This window comes from Vulpes lagopus, chromosome 8, assembly GCF_018345385.1.
Source record: "Vulpes lagopus strain Blue_001 chromosome 8, ASM1834538v1, whole genome shotgun sequence".
In the NCBI taxonomy this organism is placed as follows: domain Eukaryota; kingdom Metazoa; phylum Chordata; class Mammalia; order Carnivora; family Canidae; genus Vulpes; species Vulpes lagopus.
In genome coordinates, this window is record NC_054831.1 from 41,627,657 (window position 1) to 41,637,513 (window position 9,857).

A 9,857-nucleotide genomic window follows, 5' to 3' on the forward strand; every position below is an offset into this window, starting at 1 on the left:
GAAAATAGCTTGCAACATTTAAAAAACAAAACATATAATTATCCCCTGCTAATCTTTTTCAGGTTTTTAAGGTCACATTTGCTGGGAAAAGTCAAGAGCAAGGCCCCTAGACACAGATGGCTTGTTGCAAATTCTAGCAAGTCTTTCTGCTCCATGACCTTGGGTAAAGTACCTGACCTCTCTGAGCCTCAGGATCCTCAACCATGAAGTAGAACCTCCAAGTAACTCCTTGGTCAGGGAGTTGTGACAAAGCTGAAATGAATCATTCCACAGACAAACTTGGGGGTCGGCTTGCCACATACTAAATAGCCAGGGAATATGAACACTTATCATGGTTTAGATTGTTCCCACCAGGAACCCTGGATCTCAGGCTCTGTCCAGGATACACCAGTCATTTGTTTTGCAAAGACAGACTCTGCCCCCTGAATAAAATATCTGCTTCTCCCCTCAGCTAACACCTTCAAAATGCATGTTTTTGAGGACCTGGGCCAGCCGATGTGGAGCGGGCAGCTCATAAAAAATCAGATTAAAGTCAGTGACATCTTATCCATTTGTGAAAGGCAGCACTTCAACTGTGAAATAATCTGGACTTTTAGGGAAGAATTGTGCCAGGAGAGTCTCCACTCCAAACCTATTTCAATAAAGACGCATCAAGCAGAGAAGCACCATATATCACTATTTATGATCCCCAGAGTCATATTTTACCAAAGTTCCAGGTAACTAAGGATGAACTTGATACAATCTTTCAAAGACAGAAATCCTAGGGAAAGCAAACAAAACTTCAAAACGAAAACAAAACAAAACAAAAAACCACAACTTGACAAATGACAGAAAGAAAACCCAACCTGCTCTTAGACCTGTAGAGGAAAACGAACCTGCTTTTATTTTATTTTATTTTATTTTTAAGATTTTATTTATTTATTCATGAGAGATACAGAGAGAGAGGCAGAGACATAAGCAGAGGGAGAAGCAGGCTCCATGCAAGGAGCCCGACGCAGGACTCAGGATCACGCCCTGGACTGAAGGTGGCGCTTAAACCGCTGAGCCACCGGGGCTGCCCCCCAACCTGCTTTTCTTATATTGCATGTAGCCACCCAGGCTTGTTTGACATTAAAATAATATTAAAAAAATTAAAAAGCCAAATCAATTTTCACAAACTGATCAGCGTGGCTCACAAAAAGCAAGCATTTGGTTTGTTAATTAGTTGGCAGCCTGACTTGTGATTTTAAGTTTTGCTATCCAAATTATCAGAAAGCTTTAAAATGTAAGGAAAGAGAGAGGGAAAGTCTTGCCCTTAACTTGTTCTGGGCTCTCTTGTTTGCTTGAAGTGAGTCTCTACTTAATACCTTCAGAATTTGCTCTTGCCTTGAAGCAATAGACAAGTATGTGCTGCTCTGTTCTAAATATGGGAACAGCCAGTACAAATAGAAGATTGAAGATTTGCTTTGAAGCTCAATGTTGCCAATGTAGAACCTCTCCCGAAGGCTGGGAGCAGGCAGCAAGGCGCTGCAGAGTGAGAGCTCCCGGCTTTTAACGGCTAATATATTAATTCTGGGTGGTGTCTGGTGAGACCAAAGGTCACGAATCTGCTTTTGACCTTTGTACTAATGGCAATCCTGTGGGAATCCTGAGAGTGGCTGAATGAGCGCTGTGATAGTACTAATAATTAATAATGATGATAATGTCCTATGTTTCTTGTTTTAGTGCCTATCGCCCAAAGACTTCGAATCACTTCAAGACCAATTGTTTCACCCACCATTGACCTATAACTGGCTCAGGCACAGAATATTGCCCAGTTGTCAAGAATACAGCCACCCCAAGCCTGTTTAAGCATGAACTGAAGAAAGATACCCATTGAAAATTAAAGTGTAAATTTTAGGTAGGCAGGTTATAATTATCCACTTGAAATGAAGCCAAGAAATGAAGTTTAATACCCTTCTTTTGTGAGAAGCACCCAGGCAACGTTCCTAACCATAAACAGACCTCAGATTTTCATCTCCTCTAATTCAGGGTTTCTCAACTTTGGCATTATTGACATTCTGGGCTGGATAATTTTCTGCTGTGGGGTAGACGGGCTGTTTTGTGCACCACAGGTGTTTAGCACCATCCTGGGCCTCCCCGAAATACCATTAGTGCAGGCGTGCGCACACCCTGTTGTGACCATTGAAAATGTCTCCAGACAGTGCCAAATGAGGGGGGAAAGGAGGCAAAATCGCCCTTAGTAGAGAACCATGGCTCTAAATGAAAACATTTGCGAAGCACGTTAGAAACTACTGCACTACCAGAATCTTTCATTCCTCCAAGTTGCTTGAAAGATTCCTCATGAAGCAGGGACAATTATTGGCCTAGGGCTTTTCGGATTTCAGAGAGTCTTCTATTATAAAACAGGTGAACTTCGATCCTAACTTTGACTATGAAACTTAGATTATGAAATTAGATCCCCCTCCCTCACCCAGGAAAAACAAAAATCAAAGAAATAACATATCCCCTAGACTATCATGTGACCCTCCCCTGGGTGGCAGGGGATCTGTTTCTGGCATATAACTCCCCCTCCACGTGGCTGTGGTTGATTGTAACAGTATGTGGCTGTGACAGCTTTAACATCCACATTGCCTACCCACCTCTCAGACTTCCTGGGGTCAGAATTTCTCTCCTTCTGGAATCCACAGCATCTGTCAAACAGCAGAACTGAGGCCTGCACCTAGCCACCTGCACGCACTGTGATAACGCCAGTTCCCTCTCTGACGAAGGCCCATTACCTGCAACTCCTCATCCTCCCCGACAACACGCACCCAGGCACACAGCCTGCCAGGACCTCAGCTGCAGGAGCTTACCCTCCCTGCCTGGTGCATACCCCAGATGGTGTGGCTTTCAAACTTTTTTCACCATGGCTTACCGTATTTTCCATCATGCCCCCCTCCCCCCGCCGCCAGTTCTCATATATAAAAATACATTGTGTTTTTAAGCCGTGATCTGAATTTATTTTGGACTTGCAGAAAAGTTGCAAAAATCCTTCAGAGAACTTCCATATATACTTTACTATGGTCCAGATGCTTGTATCACCCCAGAATTCCTATGTTGGGATCTAATGCACAAAGCGATGGTATTAAAGGGTATGGCCTTGGGAGGTGAGTAGGCCATGAGGAAGGAGCCTTCAAGAATGAGATTAGTGCCCTTACAAAGGGGGGGCTCCAGAGAGCTCCCTGGGCCCTTCCACCCACTGAGGACACAGCAAGAAGGCACCATCTATGAACAAGGAAATGGGTCCTCACCAGATATGGAATCTGCCAGCACCAGGACCTTGGACTTCCAACCAACAGAACTGTTAGAAATAAACTGCTGTTTATATGCCACCCAATCTTTGGCATTGTATTATAGCAGCTGGAATAGACGAAGCCATTCTCATCCCGCTTCCTCTAGTACAATGATCAAAACCAGGAAACTAACGTTGGAGCTGGACTATTAACCAAACCAGAGACCCCAATTTCCCACTAATGTCCCTTTCCTGTACCAGGACCCCTTCAGTGTCTCATATTGCATTTCGTCATTTCTCCTTGGTCTCCTGAATCTATGTGAGTTCATCAGTCTTTTGTTGACTTTTATGACCTCCACACTTAAAGAGTGTTGATCAGTTATGTTGTCAAATGTCCCTCCACTGCAGTTTGTCTGATATTTTTTCAAAATTGCACTGAAGTCAGACATTTTTAGCAAGAATGCCACAGAAATAATGCAGCCCCCCCAAATATATCTTTTTGAGATTGAAGTGCAGTTGACACCAAAATATATCTTACATAGAAATTTCATGAAACTGTATCCTTGCTATGTGAGATACACTCTGACATTTTCTGTTATTATTTTAAATGCGGGTTTGTTTTTTTTTTTTTTTTTAATTTTATTTATTTATTTATTTATGATAGTCACACAGAGAGAGAGAGAGGCAGAGACACAGGCAGAGGAAGAAGCAGGCTCCATGCAGGGAGCCCGACGTGGGATTCGATCCCGGGTCTCCAGGATCGCGCCCTGGGCCAAAGGCAGGCGCCAAACCGCTGCGCCACCCAGGGATCCCTAAATGCGGGTTTTATAGCCATATTGTTTCATAGTCCTCTAATGGGTGAGAAAACACCGCCCAGGCCAGCTGACACTGGAGATCTTCCTCTGACCTGTTCTTTCTGGACTCTTTCCTTTCTCTGCCTCAGTGACACCATGCAGATTGTTGGTTTTGTTTGTTTTTGCTTCCTCTCTGACCAGCTCTTCCTTATAGGTTCTTGGACTCTCTGTTCTCCCCTGTCTGTCTGATCACACTGAGCTGACCCCCTCTTTTTTTCCCCTGCATATAGGTGACCTCATCCTTGCTCTCCCGGCCATGTAAGGCCTTGACTTCCAGCTGCCTCAAGGAATTTTGAGGTGGGTACCTTGCTTTCATGCTAAACTCAACAGGACCCAAATGACCTTTACTTCATGCTCTTCCCCTCACAAACTGAATCCCCTTCCCCTACTGTACCTGTCACTGGTATACCTGTCTTCCCCCTTATTTATACGCGGGGAGCTTGCTGCCCTACACCTGGAATGTCATCCAGTCAGCTCCTTTCTTCTCTATTTCCCAATCCAGAGGTTCCCAAATTTTAGAAAACACCAGAATCACCCATAGGGCTTGTTAAAGACAGATCCCCAGGACCCACCCCCAGAGACTCTGATTCAGTAGGTCAAGGGTGGGGGGGGGGCTCAATTTTGCATGTCTAACAAGTTCCCAGGTGAGGCTCAAACTGCTTTGAGACTGGATGCTTTCATAGATGAATTTCAGAGGTACCATGTGCTTCCTGGACTGTGGAGAACCAGCAGTGGCTCCCTGTGGGTCACGTGGGAATATCCACACTCCCTACCTAGTCAGCAGCACCTTAAGCCTGTTACCCTACCCACCCCCCCACCTCCCCACTCTCCGGAAATGGAAAGCCCTGTTTGTCCCATCGCCTTGCAATGACTCAAATCTCCCCCATTGTGCAGGGATTATCTCCAGACCAGCAACCCCAAAACACTTTTTACTTCTTCAGCCTTCATGGAGTTTCTTCTGGTACTTGGTGGGTAATGAAAGTTGATGATTAGAATTGCCAGGTTTCCTTCCTTTCTCACCAGAGGGTGCCCCCAGGGTCCTAGACTGGTTCATAGCGAGTTCTTATTTGTTCTCAGTGCACTTTGTTCCCTTCTTTCATTGTGACTTCTAGCACATCCACCTTTCACCTTACACGCTTTCCTATACCCGCGCAGAAACGCACCACACACACACACACACACACACACAGGGGCAAGCACTGGTTTGGGGCTCGGCCTGAAGCCCACAGAGCCCAGGTCAATGTTTCCCAGAGAGTCATCTGGCTAAGCTCTGTAGGTGAGCTTAAAAGAAACCTAGTGAGGAGCGCCTGGCTGGTCAGTTGGAAGAGCATGTGACTCTTGATCTCTGATCGTGAGTTTGAGCCCCAAGTTGGGTGTAGAGATCACTATAAAAAAAATAAATCACTTAAAGAAAAAAAAAAAAAGAGTGAGACTAGTGAGACTTTGCCCTCTCTTTCAAGGACCGGCTGATTGCGGAGGCGGGTCCTTGTGCTGACGGCCCCGCTGCGCCAGGAACAGGTGTGGGCTGGCTGGCTGCGGATGCCCAGGAGGGCCACGGCAGGGGGACATTTGGGCTCCCCTGTACGTGAACATGAGTCCATTTAAAAAAATATTTTCGAGGGGCACCCGGGTGTCCCAGCGGTTGAGCATCCGCCTTTGGCTCAGGGCGTGATCCTGGGGTCGCGGGGTCCTGGGATCGAGTCTCCATCGGGCTACCAGGGAGCCTGCTTCTCGAGAACCTCTGCCTGTGCTCTGCCTCTGTGTGTCTCTAATGAACAGAAAGATGGAATTAAAAAAAAATCTTTTCGAAGAAGGTCCAAAGAAAAGATCGTGTTGGGTCCTTGGAAACGGAATCCAGAAGCGTCTGGCAGAGGAGCGGGTTCCGGGTTCCGCGCCGAGCGGCCCCGCCCCGCCGGCGTGGGGCGGTCGCGGGGACCCGCACTGCCGCGTGCCACCGGCAGGTGTCTCTCTCCTGGCTCCCGGGCCACGGTGAACTCCCCACATGGAGGCTCCGGGAGGCGGGGGCAGCGCGGGCCCCGCGCCCCGCGGGGCCGCCCTCTGTCCCCGCCGCATCCCGCCCCCCCCCCCGCCCCGCCCCCAGCGTCACCTTTGAAACACTTGGTGGCGGCGCGGGAGTGGGCGGGAGCCGAGCAGCCACCGAGCCGCGGGCGGGGGCGGGGGCGGGGGCGGGGCGGGGGCGGACTGGACCAGCCTCCCGGGCCTGCGGACCTGCGGGCCCTGCCTCCTCGGCTCCCGGTCTGGGGAGCGCGGCCGGGCGCCGGGTTACCGCTGCAAGCCCGTCAGCCAGTGCAGGACCGGTACCCTGGGCAGTTCTGCCCCATATTTCTGCTCACCTTCCCGAAACCGGTAGGAAAGAGGGCCTGCTGTCCTAACATCTTTTCCCTTTAGGGATATTCAGTTTCCTAACATGTCCTGTTTTGAAAGAGGCCCATTTATTGGGCAATGTCAGCAGCTGGGTAGGTGCAAGTGGGGCCAGTTGGGGTCACCTTATTATTTTTCTTGATTTTTAAAGTTTTTATATTTTTATTTATTTAACAAATGTTTATTGATTGTGGATGGGGTCCTGGGCACAGTATGGGAGATTCAGTGGTGAGCAATGAGAAAGGACTTAGATCCTTCCCTCATTATCCAGACCACCAAGGAAATGAGTTCTCAGGGACGCCTGGGTGGGTTAGTGGTTGAGCCCTCCCCTCAGGTGGTAGTCCCAGGATTCTGGGATCCAGTCCTGTATCAGGTTCCCCGCAGGGAGCCTACTTCTCCCTTTGCTATGTCTCTGCCTCTCTTTTTCTCTTTTTGTCTGTGTCTCATAAATACATAAATAAAATCTTAAAAAAAAAGAAGAAGAAGAAATGGGTTTTCAGGTCACAAGATGTATGTGGTGTCCATTATTTGAGAATCCAAAACAATATGGAAGAAAAAAACCACCCTCATACCAAAATATGCAATCTGTGCCATTGGTTAGAAAAAGGTTAATGCAGGCATGCATTCCTTTGGAACTTTTCAGGTCATTTAATAGTAACAAACAAACAAACACAACCTTTACTGAGGACTGAATTTGGGGCTGGGGCTGTGCTAGGTGCTGGGGATATAATGATAACACGCTGCACCCCTGTCCTTAAGAAACGATCAGCCCTGTGTGCAGTAGACCAGTAAAGCATAAAGGACAATTTCGATCTGACCCTGGTGCCACCCTGGCTAGCTGTCTTGATTCCACTAATTTAGTCAGTAAGGCACAAGAGGACCCAGGAAAGAGAGGCCTAGCCACCAGCACTGGGTAGGCCCAAAAGCCAGCCCAAACAATATAGAGTCCCACAGGAAAGCCAGCATGAAAAGGTGATGCCCAGGGAAGAACAACCATTGTTTCATACTTCAGGACCAAGTAATAGAAGCATCCCAATTTCTCATCTTGGGTCTGTTCTGGCTTCATTAACCCATTGCTGTACAAATTCATTTCCTGGAAAGTTCCTAAGAATTAGTGTCACACATCCATATACTACCCTTTCCTTCTCATGAAACTTTGTTCTAGAATCAAGCTGATGTTGGGAGAAAAAGAAGGTTCACTTGCATGTCTGCCTTTATATGGCTCAGGAGTTGCTGTTTTAATGTGCTGAAAATATGTTTGGGCTTGTTTGCTTTTTAAAATAAATTTTACAAATTTAGAGTTTCAGGAAAGACTTTTAGGTTAACAGAACACGAGCCGTGGGGTTCCAACCTCAGCCATTTACAGACAGCAAAATTCTCATCACGCAGCCAGAGAAACAGTCACAAATTCCCATGACACACTTTCAAGCTCTATCTCTGTTCTTGGCCTGCTTCAGGACTGTGGGAGTAAGTCATTGCTGGAGATATTAACTGTAAGGCGCCTGGAATCCCTCCACACTGATATTTTGTCCCCTTTTCCCCAAGTGAGAAACACAGTCCTCTTTATGGTTTTTTTTTTTTATTTGTTTTAATTTATAAAAACACATAGATCTCTATGTTCAATATTCTCTGAGCTCTGTGTTATACATTTAGTGCTATTTTCCAAAAGAAAACGTTTGCCTCATTGAAAAAGCATACCAACGTCTTGTTGACTCTTTGTCTATCTGTCCATACCAGGATAATTCCTGACTACCTAAATTGCTCTAGTAGTCACAATGGGATAATTCATTTCCTTTCTCAGCTGCTGAGTGCTAAAATCATTCTCCTTGGGACAGATGCCATGTCTTATCTAGAAAGATACTGAGAAAGCAACATTTGTGATTATTTATCAGGCTGGTGAGCACATTGGGCATGTGAATAAGAAAAATTAGGTACATTTTGATCATTCTTGAGATGCTGTCAGAGAACAGAGAATGACACACAATTCACACAAGATCAGTCTTTCTCCTCTAAATCTCACATATTCTTAAGCACGCTTCAGAAAATAGGCATCGTTTCTACAAATTGAATCCCATTATCCCATTCAAAACATTGAAAATGTGTTCACACAGGAAAACTATTTCAGTAGACCACATTCAGAAATGTTTCAACAAGAAGGAGGTGGCCTGGGACAATCTCATAAAATTTGGAATAGGTCTCATTGAATTCAAGTCCCAAACAATGCCTCTGACAAGTGACTTTCTCACACCTGAGGAAACGTGCCCTATGGCAGGGAGGCTCCAAGTGGCCCACTCCTTCCAATGCTTAGAAATATTTATTTATATAGAACCTGAGAGTCCCAAAGTTCCTTGCCTTGAGTGCCTACTCATCATTCTAACCTGGCCATGTGGGTGGGAGAGGCCCCTTCCACCAAGCAGCTCTTCCAATGTTTGACAGCTCTCAGAGGCTGTTCTTTTGTGAGTTTGCAGTATGGCCTTTGAGTTTATCAAAATGTGCTCATTGGGAACCTAAGGTATATCAGGAACAAGCGATGGATCAGGGAAGCAAACAAAGCCCCAGCCCTCCTGGATCTTACATTCTATTGTGAAGACAGACAATAAACAGTTAAGTATATTTATAACATAATGTTAGGTACTGATTAATATACTAAAGGACAAGCAAGGTAAAGAGACTGGGAAATAGGAGTGTTTCTTTAGATTGGGAGGTAAAGGAGGTCTAAATGAGGAGGTGACTTTTGAGCAAAGACCTGACTGAATGGAGGGGATGAACCATGTGACATGTGAGGGGAAGAGCAAAGACCCTACAAAGATAAATGCTTGATGTTTGAGAAGTATCAAGGAGGCCAGCCACACTGAAATGGAGAAAAAGAGAGAAATCAGAAGGGTAGCCAGTAGTCATGTGGCCTTGAAGGTCTAGGGCCACACTTTGCTGTCTTGAGAGCAGGGATACAACATAACTTCAAGACTCTTTCCATATTAGCTAGTATCCAAGATCTATAAAGAACTTATTAAACTCAACAGCAAAGAAACAAACAATCCAATCATGAAATGGGCAAAAGACATGAACAGAAGTTTCACCAAATGAGACATACACATGGCCAACAAGCACATGAGAAAATGCTCCGCATCACTGGCCATCAGGGAAATACAAATCAAAACCACAATGAGATACCACCTCACACCAGTGAGAATGGGGAAAATTAACAAGGCAGGAAACCACAAATGTTGGAGAGGATGCGGAGAAAAGGGAACCCTCTTACACTGTTGGTGGGAATGTGAACTGGTGCAGCCACTCTGGAAAACTGTGTGGAGGTTCCTCAAAGAGTTAAAAACAGACCTGCCCTACGACCCAGCAATTGCACTGCTGGG

General features: G+C 46.1%; 1 long non-coding RNA gene across 1 annotated transcript in view; it reads left to right on the top strand.

The window, feature by feature from the left end:
- Nucleotides 1-6,277: 6,277 nt before the first annotated feature.
- Nucleotides 6,278-9,857, top strand: part of LOC121497951 — a 30,740-nt gene continuing 27,160 nt past the window's right edge. Inside the window, exon 1 of the long non-coding RNA XR_005989579.1 lies at nucleotides 6,278-6,474. This is a non-coding gene — a long non-coding RNA (uncharacterized LOC121497951). The remainder of the gene's footprint in view (nucleotides 6,475-9,857) is intronic.